Source organism: Lissotriton vulgaris, chromosome 8 (genome assembly GCF_964263255.1).
Source record: "Lissotriton vulgaris chromosome 8, aLisVul1.2, whole genome shotgun sequence".
NCBI classification, from domain to species: Eukaryota; Metazoa; Chordata; class Amphibia; order Caudata; family Salamandridae; genus Lissotriton; species Lissotriton vulgaris.
Window position 1 is genome coordinate 440,428,072 of NC_141696.1, and position 22,966 is coordinate 440,451,037.

The 22,966-nt window shown below is 45.1% G+C and overlaps 1 protein-coding gene across 4 annotated transcripts in view; it reads left to right on the forward strand.

Annotated features, from left to right (window-relative positions):
* The window catches only part of INPP4A (inositol polyphosphate-4-phosphatase type I A), a 1,119,411-nt gene that overhangs the window by 484,020 nt on the left and 612,425 nt on the right, over positions 1-22,966 (forward strand). For all 4 annotated transcript variants that reach the window (XM_086934219.1, XM_086934220.1, XM_086934221.1 and 1 more), the window contains exon 4: positions 12,338-12,407. The gene's annotated coding sequence lies outside the window, so the exon portion shown is untranslated. The remainder of the gene's footprint in view (positions 1-12,337; positions 12,408-22,966) is intronic.

Genomic DNA, 22,966 nt, shown 5'->3' on the forward strand with positions numbered 1-22,966 from the left:
CTGAAGATTCTGGTCACTGGAGGTACACGAGGTTGGTGGAAAGAAGTCAACAAGCCTTTGCAACAGCAAGTTAACGCTATGCACAGGGGTCCGGTTATTGAAACCCCCACTAGGGATACTGGCCTCAAACTTGGTGAGAGGACAAGGCAGTCCTCAGGACTTGTGGAAAACCACCACGTGTGTTGCAGAACCTTTCGGAGTCCGGAGGAGCAGGATCAGCAGATCGGTCGACTTAGTTGCAGTGCCTGCCAATGCAGGGGAGTGAACCCTTCACTCCAAGGGAGATTTCTTCAAGTGTCCTTGGAAGGTTCCTGTATGTTGCACAGACGATGGGACAGACTGGATGGGAGACGAAGTCCAGCCCAAACGAAGTCCAGAGTGCAAAGACAGTAGAAGAGCAGTGGTGTCTGATCTCAATCTTATCCCACCACGAATCTAGGGACCTTCACCCATGTAAGCCCTTAAATAACCTAGGGAAAGGGTTGGGAAGATTCCGGGGGCCCTCCCAGGGGAGGGTCTGGACAGGGGGCAGGTTACTCCCATGTAATTTGTCCAGTTTCGCGCCAGAGCGTTTGAACTGGACTATGCACAGGGACACCAAATGTGTCCCTGATGCAGACTGAGTGGGACTAGCTAACACACCGCCATCCCAATACACTAAATGCTGTCTGGGAGGTAGTCACACCTCCTTGTAACAGTGTGCCTATTGTTCTGCATGCCCCTGCTGGAGCTTGACTCAGCAGCAGGAAGGCAGAATCGTGTCTCTGGTCGGCAGACACCACTTGGTGTTTTCCTGGTCAAGAAGGCTGATACCGGGAACACTGAGAGCCTAACGGAGGGCTCTTCCAGTGCATGGAATTATACCTCCCACACTGTTTATGGTGTGGGGGTATGATTCCAGCATGTTTAATACCAATCATGATAGAATGAATTGCAGCCGTTGCCGAGATGGTCATCGCGTAATTACACTGTGCCCCTCTATATATGGATGCTTCACTGACAACCCGGGAGAATGGACTTCGTAGGCTGTAGGAGTGTCCTGCTCATGCTGGGGCACCCTCTCACTTAGAACCAAGCACCCTGCTTTCAGGATTGCAAAGACCTGCTATAGGGGTGACTTATAGGTTTTAAGTGCAGTGAAACCTATCTTTAGTAAGTGGTGCTAGCACCAGCTTACATAGGTTTCAATGGCAGGCCTCTAGTTCCGTTTTGAATGGTCTCTCAAGGGTGGCATAATACATGCTTCAGCCGATGGGAGATGTCTGGGGTACCTATGCCCTGGGTACCTTAGTACCATATACTAGGGACTTATAAGTGTACCCCAGTATCCAATCTGGGATGTACTGAACACAACCATTTAGGGAGAAAGCATATAGACTGGGGTCCTGATTAGCAGGATCTCAGACAGACTAGTCAAATACAGCTTAGCACCAGGCAAAAAGTGGGGGTAACCATAGAAACAGATCCTACTTTCCTACAGACAATCTAACTTAATATCCTGGGTGATTACGCTGCAGTTAGCTAAGTTATTTTTAAAGGTAGTCCCTAAGGTTACTTCTCTTTTTAACTGTCCACTACATTGCAGGAGCTCTGCCCCCATATCAGTCCTCAGAGTCTCGCTTGTGTTTCTATTTCATGAACAGTTTCATCTTGCAGCCATTCCTGAGGCCTTAAAGGGTGCTCCTCTTGTTTAATAATCAGGAAATGATAACCAACCTTGGCCTGCAAGGTGATTGTAAATCCAGTATAGGGATAGATCAAAGGTGTTGAGCTTGTCCTGTGCTTGTTTAGTCTGTAACTGCTGCCTTAGTCTTCCACCTCCAGTACAAACATGCAGTGTAGCTGTCCCACAGGTTTTAAGGACTGGATGCAGGGATTGGTCCTTCACCTCTTTCTTAGAGACTCTGAGGAAAGGGTGACTCCTTTCTGGAACCACATAGTAACAGAAAGACCACTGAAAAGTAGTGCATGCAGCACCAGGAGGAAAAAAGATCAGACACAAAAAATCTTCTAATTTCTTGATCCCAGTTTCAGGGCAGTTCTTGCAGGGTGAAGTGTTGGTCATAGGTAAGACCAGGACTAGAGCAGACCTGGAGCCGGCAGTACTTCAGCCTGGACTGAAGCAGAGTTATAATTGGCTGGACTGGTGCTTGAAAGCTGCAACTGGAGCAAAGAACCCAACATCAGGACCAAGCCGAAGGAGTTACAATGGTCTGGTACACAGAGATGCTGTACATACTTGTAGATAATGAACCACCTGTTGTAACGCCGCTGTTCTCGGAACTAAAAACGGTCTGTGAGGAAGAGCCTGGTCTTAGAGCAGGATACACTAAAATTGTGCCTATTAGGTAGCCATCTAAGAATGGAGTTTCACAAAAGGGGAGTACATCTGACACTTCTGTCTTGGAGCTGTGCCTGTTTTTGGCCCAGGACCATAACCAATAGTACCTGTGTCTCTAGCTTGGAAATGATCTGAAGATGATGGCAATAAAGGCAACTCTAATGAAGGCGGGAAACACAGTGGCGGCTGGTGACATTTGAAAGTGGTAGGGCGTAAATACTAGTCTGCACTGAGGCGAGCCTGAACCACCTACAGGGGTTCGGGGGGTTCCCCCTCGAGAACATTTTGGAAAAAAAAGTGGCCAAATGGTGCATTTTCAAGCAAAATTGAGAAAGAGGTGGCTTGGGGAACACAACTCCGGGAGTAGCCAGACAAGTCTCTTTGCACTTGCACAGATACATCACTCTCCCCGCATTCACATAGCCACACTACTCACCCAGCACTCATAGACCCATTACTCACCCTTCCCTGACACATCACTAAGCCTGCATTCACCCATCTACATCACTCACCCTAAACTCACACAGGCACACTGCTCAACCTGCACTCACACAGACATCACTCACCCCTCACTGCACTCATAGATGCACACTGTTTCGCTCTCCCTACACTCACAAAAGTAGGCTGCTCACCCTGCACTCAGAAGTGCACACCACTCATCCGGTGTATTCACACCACTCAACCCTCACTCATAAGGGCATACATCTTATCCAGTGTACTCATACAGCCACACAACTCACTCTGCGCTCACAAAGACTCACCATTCACTGTTGGATGCGACTGATACACACCCAATAACAGAGCCCGGTCTCCCTGTTCTTGTGGCAGTCTCTCAAATAAGGCAATCTGCCTAGCTAGTCCCCGAAAGCATACTAGGTTTCCCCATTTCTGGGGCAGTCTGGTGGTTGCAGCCCTTACATGACCTGTAGCATACAGGCAGCCAGGTCTCACGGATCTCGGGACAGTATCCCAGAACAACATGTCTGCTTACTTAGGTCCTAAGCAAGCCTAAAAAAACACACCTAATCTCCCCGATATTAAAGTGTGTTCAGCCTCTACACATCCCACAACACAGCACTGACTGATCTCCTGGATCATAGGCTAGCCTTGCAAGATAGCTTGTATTCCCAGACCAGCCCAAATTGAACCCATAGCACGCATCCAGCAAGCTGCGATATGTGCACCCACAGCAGAGTCCTCTGCCAAGGCTGGCCTAGCACAAACTGGATCTCACCCTTAGCCGGCTCTCACCATAAATCAGCTGGGTGACTCAGAGCCTCCTGCCTCCTCCCTTGACCCCTCATAACCTCTGTTATCCCGTCAGAGTCCTAAAGTCAAGACGAGAGAAAGGGCTTCCCTTGAATGCTGCCTTAGTGGCAGAGTTAAAAGAGGGCAGTGGTGACAATTACCTGTGCCCTGGTGTGGTGCTCTTTTTTCTGCTGTGGTCTCCTGTCGTAATGGCATTAAAAAAGCATAAGTAGTTGTACAAGTGTGAGAGCGGACACAGTAGAGCAGGCAATCTTATTATCAGAATGTTGGTCGTAGGCAACATATGCTATGTCTCACTGCACTCATAAAGTAACATAACGTGCATTTGAAAAGCGCAAGTTCAGCCAATGGTATCTTGGAGATGAATAACAGATGTTTATTGTTAATAACATGGCTGCTGTACACTATACTTCGTATATTAAAACAGGTAATCGGAAACATAAATCATTAATCGTATGTAGCAGATGCCAGAGAATGCACCAGCCGTATCATAGCGCTCGCATATAGCATCTCTGTGTAAATATACAACAACATTCGGCGCGCACATAATGCAGACCTCAGTTCACATATATAGCTAATTGTGAGCAATATATACATAATTTTGAGTGCCCAGGCAAAAGTTAGCGTCGCGTATACCTATCCTTTAGCTTTGATCCTACAAAGGGACTGCAACTCTGATTAATGTCACCGAAGAAGAGTGACTGCTCACCAGTGTCCGACACACTCCTCTCTGCGTCAACTGTCCCCTGCCCTCTCTCAGCTTTCACCAGTGTCAGTACAGACAGCCTCATAATAATAAAATAATAAAATAAATGTAAAAACAAACTTACCTTGGCTTGGATTCCCGCTCTGGCTCTCGACTCGAGTCCTGTCCCGAGGGCCGAGACTGCAGACTCCCGCGCGCCATCCTGGATTTTTTTGAAAACCTCGTCGTCACAGAAGGCTGCAGGCAGCCTCCCTCCCCTCCATGGCAGCCGGCGCTGATTGGTTCGGCCGGCTGCCCTAAAAACGTCATTCCTCTTGGTCTGCATGCTGCAGACCGGAGAGTGGGAGGAGGCTTGGGGGAGCGGCTTCCCACTGTTGCTAATACTGTCTGTTTGGACAGCCTCTCAGGCTGTCCAAACAGTCCGTATTCACAACAGTGGGCAAGCCACTCCCCCAAGCCACTCCCCCTGCCCTGAGGCTCGAGCTCGAGGAAGTTTGCTATGCTGACTGATTTCTCGCCGTGCGAGAAGGGCAGGCAGAAACAAATGGTAGTTATAAATAAATAACTACCATTTGTTTCTGCCTTCTTCTCGCACGGCGAGAAAACAGGGGGGGCGGCGCCCAAACGCCCCCACGGTAAAACCGCCACTGGGGAAACACCATATACAGTTCACTGTACGGCAGCCATCAAAACTGTTAACTACAAAGGAGAATTTTACATTTTCATACAGGTAGATGCATTCTAAATCTTCCTAAACATCATCAAAGCAGTACCAGAAGACAATTGGGAGATAGGAGATGATTGTTGTTGACTCCAAAAGGTAACTAGGGGCACTGGGTACTGCACTGCACCACATTCCTCACCGCCGACATCCGCTCCCTCCTCCACCGGGGTGAAACCCCAGCCTTCATCCAGCTGGACCTCTCAGCCGCGTTCGATACAGTCTCCCCCCGCATCCTCATCACAAGACTCCACAGTGCCGGCATCCGTAACAAGAGCCTGGACTGGATCCACACCTTCTTCACCCGCCAAACACAGCAAGGCAGTGTACCTCCATTCTTCTCAGAACCCACGAGGATCAGCTGGGGAGTGCCCCAGGCGTCCTCCCTGAGGCCCACCTTCTTTAATGTCTACATGGCCCCCTTGCTGCTATCGTCAGGAAGCACGGACTCAACATTGTCTCCTATGCTGACGACACCCAGCTGATCTCTCCCTGACCAACAAACCCACAGCCGCCAGAATCAACTTCCTCAGCCCGATGAAGGCTGTTTTCACCTGGACGAGAGATAGTTGCCTAAAATTCAACTCAGACAAGACTGATGTACTGATCTTGGGACCCACCCCCTCAGCTTTTACGACTCCTAGTGGCCAGCCACCTTGGGATCTCCTCCCACCCCCATGGACCACACACGTAACCTCAGCATCATACTGGACTCATAGCTCACAATGAACCGCCAGATCTATGCTGTATCCTCATCATGCTTCCACATGCTCCACCTGCTTTGAAAGACATTCAGATGGATCCCTGCTGAATCCAGAAAGACAGTCACCCACACTCTCATCACCAGCATACTGTACTACAGCAAAGCACTCTATGGCTGCGTCACCCAGAAACTCCTCAGGAAACTACAGAACATTCAAGAAGACGCAACCAGACTGCACCTCAACAGCTCCTGCCACAGCCACATCACCAAACACCTTTGAGATCTAAACTGTCCCCCAGTCAACAAAAGAATCACCTTCAAGCTATTCGCACATGTCTACAAAGCCATCCATGACGCAGGACCTGCATATCTGAACCACTGCCTCTCATTCCACGTACCTGTCGGACATCTTCCCTCTGCCAACTGGCCCTACCCACCATCTCACAGATCCACAAGACAAGAGCTGGAGGAAGATCCTTCTTCTACCAAGCTGCCAAGACCTGGAACACCTTGCCTCTCGACCTCAGACAAATCCCGTCACTGACCCAGTTCAGGAAGGACCTCAAAACCTGGCTCTTCGACTGAACCCCTGTGCACAAACGGATCAGCACCCCCCCCCCCCCCCCCTGCCACCCGCCCCCCCCACCCCCACTCACAAGCGCCTTGAGACCCTTACGGGTGAGTAGCTCTGCTATATTAACCCCTAATTGATTGATTGGCTTGTATTTAGTGTTTGTATAGCATCTCACAAACAGTGGTTTTGGAAGAAGAGCTGTAATGACCTTGTCCAGAGTTAGATATGGCTACTGCAGATGTGAAGACCATAAAAGAGCACACTTGAAATTTTAATGTAAGCTAAGTTTGGGGTCAATGATTAGGTCTGGAAATTTGAGACTGGTGCTTGAGAGCAAGTTACTTTACTTGAAATGGGTATTGATTGTGCTAGTATTGGGCTCTGATCCAATCATAATTCTCTCTTTGAATTATGCAGAAGAAGCCAATTCTGTGCCGCTCCTTTGAATGTTAATTAGACTATTGCCAAGCATATGCTTTCTGTAACTCTGAACATTAATAAGAGTTGGTGTCGACCACATTCTTTACAATGGAACATCTTCTGTTCTTGGCACCCTTACTAGATCAGAGAAAGTGGTTTCATGCATGTTGTTGGCCTTGTTTTTATATGGTGTCTCTGTTCTAGAAGACATATGTAAAGTGTTCTGTGCCCTTGTGTTCCACATTTTACAGTTAGATTTACAGGTTAAGCTATGGTTGGACAAATTACCATTATAGCTTTTGGTGGAGTTTTATATAGTTGTAATTATATATAGCTACTTTTATTTTACGAAAAAACAAGTTAAATGTGCAAGCAGGCCTCCAGTCATCCAAACACTGCACACCTATTCTTTTCTGTAGGAGCATGTACAGTGGAGACTGATTGGAGCCTTGGAGTTTCCCCGCAAATAGGTCCAAGAGTGGTAGTCACTAGTTTAAAACTCATTGGTTTCAAACTCATTGGTACAGGTCCACTGGACCACTGTTACAACCCGACCAGCATTGGTAGTGCAAAAGAAATGGATGAATTGAGTTCCCTAGTGCTCACCTGAGAAGTACACCTATTCAGTACACATTGATAAATTACATGCAGTGCACACAGGGAAGGATGTTCACCCAACAGCCACAAATTAGAGCCCCTAAAGAGGTTCAATACAAGCATGTGTACACACATATGTCACACACATTTTTATATACAACAATGTTGGTAAGAATTCAGTCTTCGATTGATGTTCTTTTTCAGTATTGCTCTTTCCAATAGCCTCCAAATTAGCCAATATTCTTCACAATAGCCTCCACATTAGCCAGTATTCACAATAGCCTCGTCAATAGCCCCCACATGTTTCGTCGTAATCACAACTTCCATAGGGCTTTTTATCAGTATTCTCTGCACAAAGACCTCAGTGCTCCATGTCTTATGTAAAACACAATTTTCCACTATCAAAGTATATACTTGACGTTATGTAGCTGAAAATTACTGTTTATATGTCAAATCGTTCCAGAACTTTGCCTTTTCACCCGTATGGTGTACGCGGTGGGTTACTGCACACGTATTAGATTCCTGAATCCAGGTCCAACATTAGCCAAACTCTCTTGTTTCTAACCCGTTACGTGTACGTGGTGGGTTACTGCAGAGGGAGTAGATTCCTGAATCCAGGTCCAATATTAACTAAACTCTCTTGTTTCTAACCCATTATGTGTACGTGGTGGGTTACTGCACAGGGAGTAGATTCCTGAATCCAAATCCAACATTACCCAAACTCTCTTGTTTCTAACGTGTTACATGTACGCAATGGGTTACTGCACAGGGAGTAGACTCCTGAATCCAGGTCCAGCATTACCCAAACTCTATTGTTTCTAACCTTTTTACGTGTACGCGCTGGGTTACTGCACAGGTAGTAGATTCCTGAATCCAGGTCCAACATTACCCAAACTCTCTTGTTTCTAACCCGTTACGTGTATGGGGCGAGTTCACGGCGTGCATTGGTGGTGGATTGTAGCTCATCTAGTACATTTAGAGTGCTGCAGAGTAATCGGACACATGATTGGCTGTCATCAGGAATGTTTTGCATCGTTTGTTGTTAAACCCGGATGGTTATTTGTATTTTTCCTATACTTTGGCAATGAGGTTAGGTTTGAGAGAGTGTGAAAGTTGCTCATATCTAGAGGATAAAACAGCAAGGTATTGGCTTGGCTAAAAAGGTAATAAATAAAGATAACAAGCATTGGCAAAGCCAGTAGGTCTCGCCTTTGGGACTTTATAAGTATTTAGTTATGCAGCACAATATCCTTACTGCAACAACATTAACTGTTGCATGGTTAAACACTTATAAGGTACCAAAGGCGAGACCTGTTGGCTATGCCAATGCTTGTTTTATCTGTCATTGAAGTAAAGGCCTACTAGTGACTCACTCATGTAAATGTGCTCTTCTATGTGCATTTCCAACTCCTAGCTCTAGCATCCCAAGTTTATGCCCTAAATATTTCTGTGTGTAGGATGTGTGGTATGTGAGTGATGTGCATAAGTGAGTCAGTTTAAGAAAGGCCTATGGGGATCCAGTTTAGACACACTAAGCCTGGCCATTGTACGTGATGGTGAGATTGGTTCTGTCCTAGACAGTGGAAGTGTATTATTGACATTTTCGAAGCTGAATGGAGAAGACCAAGATATTGATGTGACAAGAGTGGAGACAGGGCTCCTTTAGAAATTGGATTAGGCCTTTTGCGAAACAAGGAGCTGCTGATTAGTCTTCCGGAAGCCTGCCATTTGGTAGACCTCAGGGATTAAAGATGGGACTGGAAACCATGTTGTGCAAGGTAAGGGGAGCCTTTAGGCGAGGTCCAACTTTTTGTTTTTACCCCAAAACTGTTCTGACAAAGCAGACTGTGGATACACATCTCCTTTCTGATTTTGCAGCATTAAAGCGAGATCACAGTACCCCACTTGTTATTTCAGTTCCATGTTTTCAATGAACAAAAAAGTAGTGCTCCACAGAGTACTCAGACTGATACTGTGCAACCAGAACTAAGCTGAGTGGGCATCACGTGTATGACCTCTGTTTTTGGAAGAGCTGTATACCTATCCTGAAGTGCCTACAAGCCTGTCTGTCTGCTGAGAGAGGTAAGGAATCGGTCAACCCTGCGGAGAGCATGGTTTTCCAGGAGGATTGAGGTGCAACGTGCCCCAGTGTCTGTGGGGCGCCAAGAAAAAGAAGCCTCGGGACAGAAGTCTATGGACCCCTTTGTTGGTAGGTCTGCAGTTTCTCCATGGCAGTTCTGCACGGAAACCACAAAGATTAGGCACATGATTGCCAAGGCCTGGGAGGGGACATGATGACAAATTAAGATCCGCCTGTGCATGACCGCATCGCAAGCAGAGTATCAGCCTTTGTATTGTCACATCAGCACCAATGACTTGGAGACGTAGCCTCTGCGTAGCTGCATTACAATCAGAAGGACCAACCTATGCAAGACTTCAATGACTGTCCCTTGCAGGGCCTCAACTACCTGTGACAAACAGAAGTACTGACTGCATCTACAGGGCAGGCTACCCAGCAGCCATTGAGGGTCACATAAACTGAGGTGCCACTTGGCGCACTACTACCCAAAAGGAACAAGCCAGATGGCTGCCCTGAGGACTTATCCACTATATGTGGTAAACAATTTAAGACTGGGTCATAAGAAACTGAGTGCAAGCTCATCTAGCAGTGAGAATTACACCGGACCTCTAATCACACCAATGTCCTAACCTGAAGGGAGGGACCATCTAGATAACTAGAGAGCTGGGGGATAATAGCCGTTAGTGGCACAGCACTGTCGGATAGCGTTCAGGGACACTAAATTGTATTTGGGTATGTTGATATGTAGCATTACCTTATACTGTGCATCAAGTACTTAAATAAGCACAGGGCTGGGCATTAGTTTATTGCACTGTTGCGTGATTGTCAAGCTCTGAGCTGGAGCATTTCCATACTGCCTCCTTAAGAAGCTTATGACTGCTCGCCATTGGTACATAGAGGCAAGGAAAATGGGCTTTAAAGAAACGGAACAGCAGGGAGAGGTTAGAAAAGATGTAACTGTGCAAGGCGTGGGGTTAAGGTTGAAAGACTGTAGTAGGAAAGGATGCATTATTGAACAGAAATGGATGAGCAGAAACTGGTGGTATTGGTCCGAGCTCTGAAGGTTCAACAGATACGCTGAAGGGTAAAAAATAAACATGACTACCGTAAGAAGGTACGGAACGATGCAGGGCGTAGAAGCACAGGGAGCAAGGACTAAAAACAAATGAAATTATGTGACAAAGGGATAAAAGAAGTGCGGAAAGGGGTGAGAGAGCAAGGGTCAAGCTGTGGACAGATGGGTGAGCAATAAAGAAGTACAGGAATTGAGAATAAACATAGGTGACGCAATGGTGGATAGTACAGAGCAGAGCAGAGGAGCAGGGGCCGGGGAGGAAAGGTGAAAGTAATTAGAGGGGTCGTGTGCCAAACGTACCCTAAGAGTGTTATGCAGTAACAAACATAAATTGATTATTATTAGACGGGTCTTGAAAGTAATGAAGGCAGAAGTTGAGAAAAAACTAAAAGCGTGAGGAAGCATTAAAGTAACAGGCAGGATGGGATGGAAGAGTAGCAACACGGAGAGCATGTGCAAACAACAGGAGAGAAGAGTGCGGAGTGAGAGATAAACATAACAAGTATTTTGAGAAATAAATGGCCCCTGCGTGCTCCGCAGTTTAACACAAGCCCGGCAGTGGTTAGTGCTTGCGCAGTCTGCTCTTTTTGGAAGCACATACTTGTGGCGCGCCCCTGCTCACTTCCGCAAGGTGGATGCCGCCACAAGCATGAGTATGTTTTTCCAAAAAGAGCAAAGCGACGGTTAAAGGTCCTCCTATGCAGTGCATGCGCGCTGCGTAGGCGAGACCTAAAAAAGGAGCTTGTGGCGTGACATTACTTTCCGATGCTCGTTGATTATGGGCAAATGTAATGAGCGTAGAAAAAACTTTGTTTTAGTGTTCTTTAATTGGAAACCAAGGGGCTCCTCAGATTTCTAAGGCGACTCTGTTGAAGTTTATGAAATGTATTTAGCTGTTTAAGACAAGATTCTGTTCCGAAAATGAAAAAAAAAAGTTTTGGAACGAAATAAAAATAATACTTCCATGGGTGACTTTCTGATGACGCGCCGAATCCAAGAATGGGCACTATCTGGAGAAACTCACAGCAATGTTTCATAAAGAAACCCTGTGCCCGGTCAACATCCTTTCTCTTTTGTTGTAGTCAGTGGCAGAAAGTTCCTCAGAAATGCTAATTTCCGCTTTCACTTAGTCGCACGCAATTCTATTGAATGACAGATAAAATGCTGGCTTCCTCCAGCACTTTAACAGCTCTACAGATGAATTGATGTGCTCCCTTTTATACATGGAACACTTTCCTAACTGGGAATTAATGTCTCTTTGCTGCATCAAAGGTACATCTTTCAATCAGGTCCCTTTTTGCATTAATTTAAATGCAGTCTCCAGTCACTTGAAATAGGGCAAGGTTTTGTATAATTTGTCATTCTTCACATCAATGTCTGAACTCGTGAAATTATGTTTCTTTATTATGTATTTCACCAAAATTCGTATCTATCTATCTATCTATCTAATCACCATAGCTTGCTTTATTTATTCTAGAAAAATGTTGTAACATTTTTCTTAGTTTATCTATTAATTTCCTGCTCGTTATGTTTGTGTTTTGGACAGATTTAGTTCAAAATCTTTTCCAGGAGAAGCAAACAAGGAACTGTAATTAAAGTGCTATTCATTATTTTCTCATTCTAAATGGATGATATTATGTCCCTTTTTAAAATGAGTTACACCTTATTTTAAACACGTGGATTACCCTCACCTTTGCATATAAAGTACTTAGTCAATTTTTTCTTATAAGGGCCATCTCTTCTGATATGTAGCTTGAATGTTTGTAAATTATATACATGCTGTGGATCAGAAAGTGATACTTTAATGCTAAATAAATCAATTTTCTTTTTGTAAATTGTTTTTTTCTACAGGACAATATGAAGAAGCTGGTTAAATAGCTGTCCTAATAGTGATAATACTCTTCCCCATAGCGGTACAAAGGTAAGATTCTGTATAAGTTATAACATTTTCAATAAACACCGACAAACATCAATATGTTGATTCAGATGTAGGGTACTCGGATGTTCCATTTAAATTAGGCCAACCAGTATGTCTCAGTAAGAGTCTTCTCTCACCACCAGAAAAGCAAGATACATTTTATGTCGTCCCTACAACAGAACATGGCAGCCCTAGTCTAAAAGTCGTTTAACTTTAATGAATTGCTTCACACAGTCTGGGTGTGTAGCTGCTGTAGTTCTAACCATTAGATGTTCATGTGTGTGATCTAGGTTGTGATGCGTTAAGCATAGCTTTGGGAAGGCCAAACATTAAGCAGAAGGTGTTGGATTGTCACTTGTCAGATATTTCCGTTTGACTAATTTGCTTCTTCAGCACGTCCTATTTCTGCAAAGCCAGCTTTAGCTGTATTTAGAGGTCTTACACACTGGAGGCGAAGATTCCCACATCGATTTTGTCCTTTGTGAAAGGTGGAAGAATATTTACTCCAGAGCCTCTTGCTATTCCTACAGGCCCTGAGAAACTCTTTGTGACCCAGTACCTTCTGTATTTGTGGAGTGTATCCCACGGGAGGGTATCCTGGCACTGAAAGCAGGAGCAGTCAAGGCCGTGCCCTGGCCTGGCCTAGTTGAAATGTCACACTTTCATTTGTTTTCGGAATTGATGAACTGAGGAGGTGGCACTAATTTGCATGGGTAATTTGTTCCTGCCTTTATGAGCGAGGTAGGAGGGAGGCCCAATGGCCTTTTCTGGTTTTGCAGATGTGGGGGCTGTATGTGTATGAGTCTGGTTGAGCAGAGGTGTCTGTTAGGTCCGTGGGAGCTGAAGTGATTGCTGAGGTATGTGGGCCCATGTTGTATAAGACTTTGAATGTGTGTGTGAGGAGTTTGTTTAAATAGTGTTAGTTTGCCGATGGTGAGCCTGTGGATATCCTTGCGGTGTGGTGGTGATGTGCGTGCTAGGTAGGAGGTTGAGGGTAAACCTGGCTGCAGAGTTATTTATGGTCTGGAGTCATCTCATCAGATGAGTGTTGATTCCGGCGTAGAGGGTGTTTGTGTAGTCCAGTTTGCTGGTGATGAGAGCCTGGGTGACGGTTCTGCAGGTGTTGGTGAGGAGTAATTTGAAACATTTTGTTAGCATTTTTATTGTGGCAAAGTATTAACTAGGCTTGTCATGGCGAGTTGGTTGTCGAAGACTATCCCAAGGGTCTTGGCGTACTTTCTAGAGAGCAGGGTTAGTTCCGATTTCCCCCGGCCAGAAGGTGGAAACCCATGGCGATGTGTTTCTGCTGAAGATTACAACTTCCACTTTGCCCATGTTTAGCTTGAGGTTGGTGGTTTTCGTCCATTCTGCGACTTCTGTCTTGGAAGTGGAGAAATTGGCCCGGGTGTTTGTAGTTTTGTTGGAGAGGGACAATATGAGCTCAGTGTGGTCGGAAATGATAAGATGTTAATTCCATGGGTGTGGATGTTGCTGCAGAGGGATTATGTTGATGGTGAAAAAAATAGGGCTGAGAGATGATCCTTGAGGGACTCCATAGATGAGGTTGAGGGTGTCGGAGCAGATGAGGTCTAGGCTGACAAGACTTGAGTGTGGCTTGTCAGGAAGGAGAATATCCAGCAAAGTGTGGATCCTTGGGTGCTGGGTTGATGTAGTCATCGAATGAGAATGGGGTGGAAGATGCTGTTGAATGACACAGAGAGGTCCAGAAGGATGAAGGCTGCAGTGTTTCCGCAGCCCTGCCAAGTACCATGCATCAGGGGTTAAACTAACACATTTTAATGATGGTGTCTGCATCACTGGATTAAAATGCATTAGTAATGCATGGAAAGAACCCTGACATGCCTTGGGATCATGCAGCACTCCATAAAGCAGACTCCTGTGCGGCTCCTAATGTATGCACTCAGTACTGCGCTCTGCCTGCGAAGCAATTTACCCTGCAGACTGGCCTCGGGTACTCTGGCTTGTTGTTATGGTGACGTGGGCCTGCACAGTAGGATACAGTGTTTTACATTCACCACCGAGAACAAATTGTGCTTCCTCTGGTCGCCCTGCCAGGGCCTTCTCTCAATCAATCAATCAGGGATTTGTGAAGTGCGCTACTCACCTGTGAGGGTCTCAAGGCACTGGGTGGGGATGGGGAGAGGGTGGTGGGCGTGCAGCTCCGAATCAGCCAAAGAGCCAGGTCTTGAGACTCACATTGTGGCTGCTAACTCATCCGGCACGGGCGGGACAGCTAAGTTGTGGGCCATTGAAGTGGGGGTTTCTAGCTGGTGCCAGTGGCCTCTCGACGAAGCGAACACAGGAGCAGATTTCCACTCTCAATCGTCCTCCAACATGCAGGGGATCCTGTAAGCATCGGAAACGGGCTGGCCAGAAGCAGTAACACAGTATATTTGAATAATTCCTGGGTAAGCAAGTCACATCGCAATTTCAAATTACAGTGTGGCTTGTTCACATAGGAATCATTCAGATAATTTAGTGTGAGTGCTGCCTGCCAGAGTGAAACACTCTAATAGAAGGAGTAGAGAGCTGCCTATAGCTCTCTGTCCAAATTCCAATTGTACACTCAAGTCTTGAACTGTCCCTTTCTGCTGCAGTCCGGCACCCCCTCCCCAGCCTGGCCGAAGTACTTCAGCAGTGACACTTCGCAGCTCAAGAAAAAGCAAGCTGGGAAGCAGTCATCAGGTGAGCCACATACTCCTCACAGTCTACAGAGACTCTGCCCTGCGTTAATGTGGTCTCTGCAGCATGTGTTACACCATACTAGGCAACAATAAGGTGTACTGGCATGGGGACTCACGGTGAGACATGGTTTATGATTATTGCTTTACTTCTATATTTTTTGGCACACACATCTTCCGTGCGGCCTTTCTAATGGTGCTCTCACTTCTTGAACACATTCATGTGTTGTGTCTGGCGCAGTCTTTTAATTCTATTCTATTGAGACATTAAAGATTTTTTGTTTGGGAAACCTGCGCTGAGTGGATTTTAAAGGCATTGTTCAGAATCCGTGATCTCTGACTTGCTGCTAATGTTTTTATTTTTTAATCCATTCTCATGTACTTTATAAACAGTCAACAGATGAGGAGGGCTTCTGCTGTCCTGGCCTCCCATTCCCATTCCACTCCTGAAATTGGACTTATTTGGATATGGACATGTGGAGAGACAGATGTGTTACAATAATCTATAACTATTTCATTGGGCTTTCATCTTTAGGTAATCATATTCTAAATAACTGCACTGTGGGGAATATCTGTCGCTGGTGAAGGGGTCTTTGACCCCCCATGGACTCCTCTAGTACCAGGGGATTTCATCCCCCATCTCTACACGTGCCAGGAGGCACCCCTGTAGTGTTGGCCCAGGAGGGGGCGGGGCCTTCTGCAGACAGGCTAAATGTGCCTTCAGCAATCCCGCAGCGTGGGTCACGCTCGGGTGAAGACCTGGCCAAGACAGGCTCAGCTTCGCCCAGAAGAGGCTGGGCTTCGTCCCTTTCATCTGGCATAATATACGGTATTGTGACTTTTTCATTCCCTATTCTTGCTGTTTACCTACTGGAGTGGCATTTAGGGGAAACAGAAGCTCCTGTTGGTTGTTCGCTAACCCACCTCCTCTATCATTATCGAGGGATTTCTGCAGAGAGCTGTTAGTGTGATTGGCAAAGAAATTGAATTGGCAGAGTGACGTATGACACTGCACTCAACTCCACCACCATTGTCCCCAGCGCCTGAACAACTTCCGGATTTATCTTTTTTACTGCCTGCTGATACCACCACCGTGGCCAGCCTGAGAGTGGCAGAGTGCAACACCAATCTCCGAGTGTCCTCTCCAAGTCCAGCGTCAATAGTGGCGGTCGGATCCCCCCAGCCGCAGTCATGCACTAAGACTAGCGGCGAATCCGCTAGGGGTCCTATGGTCACAAGGAAGAAGATTGAGCCTCCTACCAGATCTAAGAAACAGCGTGGTTTAGGTCCCATCAAAGGGGGGGATCATGGATGGTGGGGCGAAGGATTTATTCTTGGAATCCTTTAGGGATCGGTGTAATAATTTCATTGAAGTCCGGGTGAGCAAATTAGAACCCATTCACAGTCGGCTTGCATCGATAGAGCCTGAATTGTGTAAGATCAATGCCCCCCCCCCCCCAAAGAATTCTGAGATAAGAACTTTGGCCCCTGGCTTAACAACTTACCCTCCAAAAATTATTCCATTGCCCCTGAGATCAGAGCCTGAGCCGGCCCCCACAGTATCCACCACTAATATGCAGTTTGCGAAGGCAGGTGCCACTGGTGGGCAGCTGCCACTCTGCATCCTGACTTTGTCTGTCTCATTCGGGCGAGGGATTCCCAATATGGGGGATGATATAAGCTTTAACATACCGCATGCTTTCGGGGGAAGATGTAATCCGCTTGGAGGATGTTCTTCTGCTGGATAATGGGATCTCTGAGGATTGGGACAGTTTGAAGTTTAAGGCAGCCCATTGGTGCAGGAAGAACTGACCAGTCGATTTAGCAGACATCATATTTTAACTGCTGCACGCTGCACTTATGAGCACTGCACCGTCTGCACTGTATTGATTTTTTATCTAGCACCCGTTGTATAGTACAATAAAACTGTGATTTTGTAAATGACAAAACACTGACATGTATGTTTACCTCATGGAGAAAGCTGAGTGACTCCCAGGGAACAAGTTGCTTTTTGTTTCAGTATACTCAGGTTCCATTGATTGGGCTGGCTGGGGTTTGGTCCTGTATTTTTTCCAGGTTATGACTCAGACATTGAAGTTCAAAACGGAGTCAGAGTGGTTGCTGTGTTGAGGAAGGCGTTCAAGGAGTTTGAAAGACTAGGATGCTTCGCAGACCTTGCGCCATTCTTGACGTAAGGATTTGGTGGTGGTATTTCGGTGGTGATGCAGGATAGGAATGCTGAAGTTGAAGGAGGGCATGTTTGGACCCGGTGACCGGTGTAGGCTTGTCCATAATGATGTTGCTGAAACTGGTGAATATGGTGTCCAATAGGTACCCAGCGGCTTGGGAGGGCCATTCTATTTGCTGAGGTTAGACAGAATCTCGAGGATGGAGGTTGTGTTTGATTGGTGTGGTCTTCCAGGGGGAAGTTAGGCCCCCAAGGAGGATGAAGGTGCTGGAATCAAGGATCGGGGGTGCGATGAGATCCGCGGAGGTGATGGCGAATCCTATCATCATAGTGCAATAGCGAGACAGCTTTCATTTCAAAAGGTGGTTAATAATAATTACACGGCCACTAACCTTGCTAATGGATTTTGGTAATTGTGTAGCGTGCGCTGTATCTGATAAATATTAGGTATAGTCTTTGACTTCCAAAAGGTGTTTAAGGAGTGAAATAACCTGATGATTCCAGCTCTAAAAAACATTGTTGTGTTAACATTTTATAGATACTACTTATCTATACTGCCCCATCCATGGCTGTTAGAGCAAGAGGTTGCAGAAGAATGTTAGGGTTCTAACTAGATCAATTAAATGTTTGTATTAAATTAACTCTAAAGACCAGATACTTGCCATCCATATGTAAAATGTCGATCTTTCACTCTACTTTCTGAGCTGTGACCTAATAAAACAATGAATAAATGGTCCCTTAAAGACCATATGCATGCATGATTTTTATAGGTCTGGATTTTGAAACTGCAGCTGTCAAACAGGCCTATTGCTAACAATATAAAGAGTGGGCTTTGGGACAATCCCTTTCAACAATTGGCTTTCATGACCCAGCCTCTTACAGACATTGGCTTGAGACTTTGTCAATTACATCTTGGCTCAGCCTAGTTGAGTGTTCATCTCTCTCCTAATACTATTGGCTGTTTTAAAGTATCTTTTTGCCTCCACTCGAGTGCTTGTATTGAACTGTTTGAGGGACAACTTTACAACTATAGCATGCTCTGTTCTCTCCTGCTGGCTCCCTCCTATGTCCGGCTTTGTGCGTTAGCACACTAAACTCAGACCTATAGGCTTTACCAAAGCTTGTTTCATTGGTTATTATCCTGGGCATTGAAACTGAGGCAGAGAAGCCAATTATTGTGTCCCCGTTACCAAGTCCCTCCACTGGATGATTCTGTTTTTAGCTGGCTTGCGAGGAAAACGGTAATAAAGCGGGGGAAAGCACAAGAACCGTAGACTGTACCTTTTGAGGATTCTTTCAGGAAGTGACTGATTTTACAGCAACTACGTAATCTCACAGCCTGGTGAATATAGTTAACACCAAATGCAGATATGAGTAGGCAGATCCAAGTGTACTCATTACTATTGTGACTGGTGTTAGAGCCTCACACTATGAGACCAAGTCTCTCCTTCTGGCTAAAGTAGCGTAACTTTCACCATTGGTTTCTTTCATTGTTCTTTCTTCCCCCAGGGCCGGCTCTAGGCATGTGCAAGCTGTGCACCTGCACAGGGCCACCAAACCCCAGGGGCCACCACGCCAATATATATCCTTAATATATTAATCCTCTGAGGATGGATACATATTTGCGTAGTGGCCCCTGGCAGGGATTTGGCGGCCTCCGGCTCTGTTCCACTTCTAAACTCCCTGACCCCCTCCCCTCTTTACTGGCCTGCGCGCTCTGCCCCGCCTGGACCCCCTCTTCTGGGCCCCCTACCTATGCTCCCTGCCCAGGGCCACCATGAGCCTAGAGCCGGCCCTGCTTCCTCAGATGGTTTGTATGAATTGTACTGTAGAACTCAGGATTGTGCTCAACGAACAGTCTTTGCAATGTATACAAAATGAACAGATCATTTTGTCTAGCTCGTATCCATGTCTCTATCTTTAAAAAAAATCTGTTAAATCCTGCAATAGAAGAGGAAACTTGCCTTGACTACTTGTTTAGTTCATATATCTTTGGAAAGGTTAGGCCTTGTTTATAGCAAGGCTTTTCAAACACATGTCAGGTTACTGGGTGGCAGGAATTTCAAGCCTTAATCATAATCACTTCTGCAATATTGAAAATGCAGGTTGTGACAACACTGTTGACCTTGAAGAGAATAAGCCCAAGTCTAAGTGCCTGATTTATACTTTGGCGGATAGGATACTCCATCCCAAACGTGACAGAAATCTCTTCTGCCCTATTACCATTGCATCATATCGCATTGTATGTGTAATATGGTGGACATGATATTGTTCATGCTTGTGACTGAGTATCCTTTCAGCAAAAGTCTAAATCAGGCCGCCAAATCCCTCAAAAATCATTTAGGGGCATATGTAGGAAGCCGTTTGCGAATCGCAAAAGGCGTTTTGGTAGGGATGGTGCTGGCGACTAAGTTCAGGAGAGTAAGAATGGGAGGTCACTCCTTTCGTGTCTTGGCTGCACAGAAATGGACCAAACTCCCTCTGGAGCTCCGGCTGGAGAAATCAGAGCTCAAGTTTCGTAAAGAACTGACAACATTCCTGTTCCCTAAAGAGTAGGGCCAGGCTCTGCTAGGGTATGTTCGAGTGGGTAGTATCAGCAGTTGGTTGGCTTTAACGCAGCAGTCCATAGCGCGGGGACACACTAATACATTGTAACCAGGCGCTTTATAAGCTTAAATAATAATAATAATAATAATAAAAATGTATGGGCCACATAGCAATTTGCTCAAGCACTTCAGGAATTGCAATTTGGCGATTCCTTAAATGCTATGTAGGGGTGCCTTGAAAATTGCGATTTTGGCATAAGGAATCGCAAAATACCACCTACTCCAAAAAGATGGTATTTTGCGATTTCCTGTCCAAATGCATTTTTTTTTTTAAATTCAAAGTGCCATGTGGCGCACAGACATGCCCTTAGGGCATGTCTGTGTGCCACATGTACTTACATTCACATTCCAGGGGTGCAACAGTTGTCCTTTAGACACCCTGTCACCCTTGGAATTGCGATTCTCAAATTGCGATTTTTTCATAGAAAATCGCAATTTGAGAATATATCCCCATTCATTCCTATGGGCCTCTTGGCCCATAGGAAAGAATGGGACACTCATTCCTTATTGCAATTCTCAATTTGCTAACCGCAATTAAGGAATTTGAGCAATTCGCAAAAAAATTGCGATTTTATTTTTTTTTTACCTACATTCCATTTTGCAACTCTCAAATAGCGATTTCTTAAAAATTGCTATTTGAGAATCGCAAAATGGAAAATACCTACATATGCCCCTTAGTCTTCTCTGTGACAAACGCAGAAGTCTTTACAAACCGTAAATCAGCCTTCTGCCTGGAAGAGTGCTATGAATTGACGATGTACGAAGAGATTTTGTGTCTGTATTGACATGTGTGTATGCTGATTTACACTCCAGGACATTAATAAGGATAGTTCTTCTAAACTAATGCGCTAGCTTGCTAGCAAGAACAGCTTGCTTGTTAGAGCAAAAGTCTCATTCTGTTTGAATTTTTTTGTTGTTGCGTTTTTACAGCTTTTCGGCGGTATTTTGAGTGATCAACCATAACGTTCCTGATTTACTTGCAGCTTCGTGTTATGCAGTATTCACCAAATTGATTGTTTTCTGCTGGGATGAGTTAGGTTAATTCACTGGCTTGCTCTAGTTAGTACAGCTGAATAGTTTTCAGCAGGGGATGTCTCTTTATCCCAGATTTGCTGGTTAATTAGAAGGCAATTTATTGACAGATCAGTTAAAATAAAGTTCACTTTAGTTTAAATTTGGCCTGGCCTTCATTTGTGACCAGCTTTACATTTGTGGCTGCACAGTATGAGGAATTGTAACACGGATGCCCTTATCAATTACATGGAAGGGATTAAAGTTAGTGAATTTTGTAGGCACTACTTGGTTTTCCGCATTTGGACATTTGTAATTAAAATGATCCTTATGTCCATTATACAGTGATTACTGCGAGCGCTGGCCTGATATATTTACATTCTTAGAATTAGCCATTCTGTTAGTTATTTATTTGTATGCATTCTGTGGCTGAGTATCTCAAACAAATGCTGCACAGAGATTATTTACTGGTTTGTAAGAACAGGAGATGAAAATAGGAAAGGTCAGCGTTTGGAGCCTAGCGATATTTTCGGTATTATATCGAATTCTACTATTTAGCTGAACTGTCATCATGAGCAGTTTTTTTTGGGAAATATGTGTAACGTATCAGTTCATGAAATTGGATTAGTTTTATTTTAAATATGTATCCGCTTCCAGTGCACCCATTTTAAATCAGCTGGTTGAGGTAATTATATTTTTCCATCTGCCTTTTTCGTAGGTCTCATAGATTAAATTGAAATGGTGAGTAACTAGCCATTGTAATAGATTCAGCTGCCTTTTCCATAAATCTCGTGGATTAAATTGAAATTGTGTGTGGCCATTGTAATAGATTCAGCTGCCTTTTTCATAAATTTCGTGGATTAAATCGAAATGGTGAGCAACTAGCTATTGTAATAGATTTTTTGCAGCCTCAGCTGAATCGGTGTTCGAAGGATGTGGTTTTCGAATACTCCAAATGCTGACATTTTAAATGTACACTTCAAAGTCTTTACAGACACTTGCCAAATCATCAGTATTAGATTCTGCCAAGCAGTGGGAATAAAGATTAAGCTGTCAAGACCCTATAATAGGGTTTCCTCTCCTTGCAGTGCATGCAACTTTGCACTGCGCATCATGGAAGTCTGTATAGCAGAGAAATACAATGAGCATAAACCAAATTCTAAACTAGGTATGTCTTTGCTTGCTTGACTGTGAAAATATGTTCATAAGAGGAGGTTATGAAGGGGAGACAAATGTTGAGTGAAGAAATCTGCTCCATTCACCCTGCAAGCGTATTCACCTCTAGGCACTTCAGTGATAATGCAGGGCTCTGAGCAGTGTTGTTAGTAACGCAAGGCAGACAGCATTGGAAAAAGGTAAGTGCTACGGTGAGTATTTAGTAATTGTCCAGCCCAGTGCGTACCTTTTAGGTAAAATAAAGTAATTTAATCACACAGCAAAACGAATTGCTACACAGTTCAATAGGGTTCTCAGTAACAGGGTTGTAATCTTGTTCGGTTATCAGTTTTACGTGTCGTCTAGCACTCAGGCTGGAGTACTTGCCCATTCACTATGCAGAGGGCATTCCTGTCCCAACAGGACTACTTCTCAGATTGATAAGAAGCTCTTTCTAAAGTTGTAGGAGAGTGAACCAAGTGAACAGTAGAGAGTAGTCTAAGCTTGGCCGATTGACAGTACTAATAGTACTCAATCACCCAAGCTGGCCTTTTGTAGATTGTGCTGGGGATGTTCGGGATGAAATTGTTTTGGAACCCTGCTAAGTGTGCACCAAACTAAGGTTTTCTGGCTAGTATTATTAGGAAACCAATAGTAATATTTTTGAGTCTCTGAGACTCACGTGTTGCCCGAGAGACTGGCAGAAAGCCTCACTTTAGCCCTCCCATATAGACGCCCATGACTTCGATTATTTTGGGTAATAGATGGGCCACCATTGACTAACTGTCTGAATTCACACAGTGCTACTGATGGCAGTAATGGTGGCTGTGTGGATCATGGCTACTCCGATGCTGCACTGTTAATTTACAAACACTCTCTTATACAGCCAAGCTGTCACTT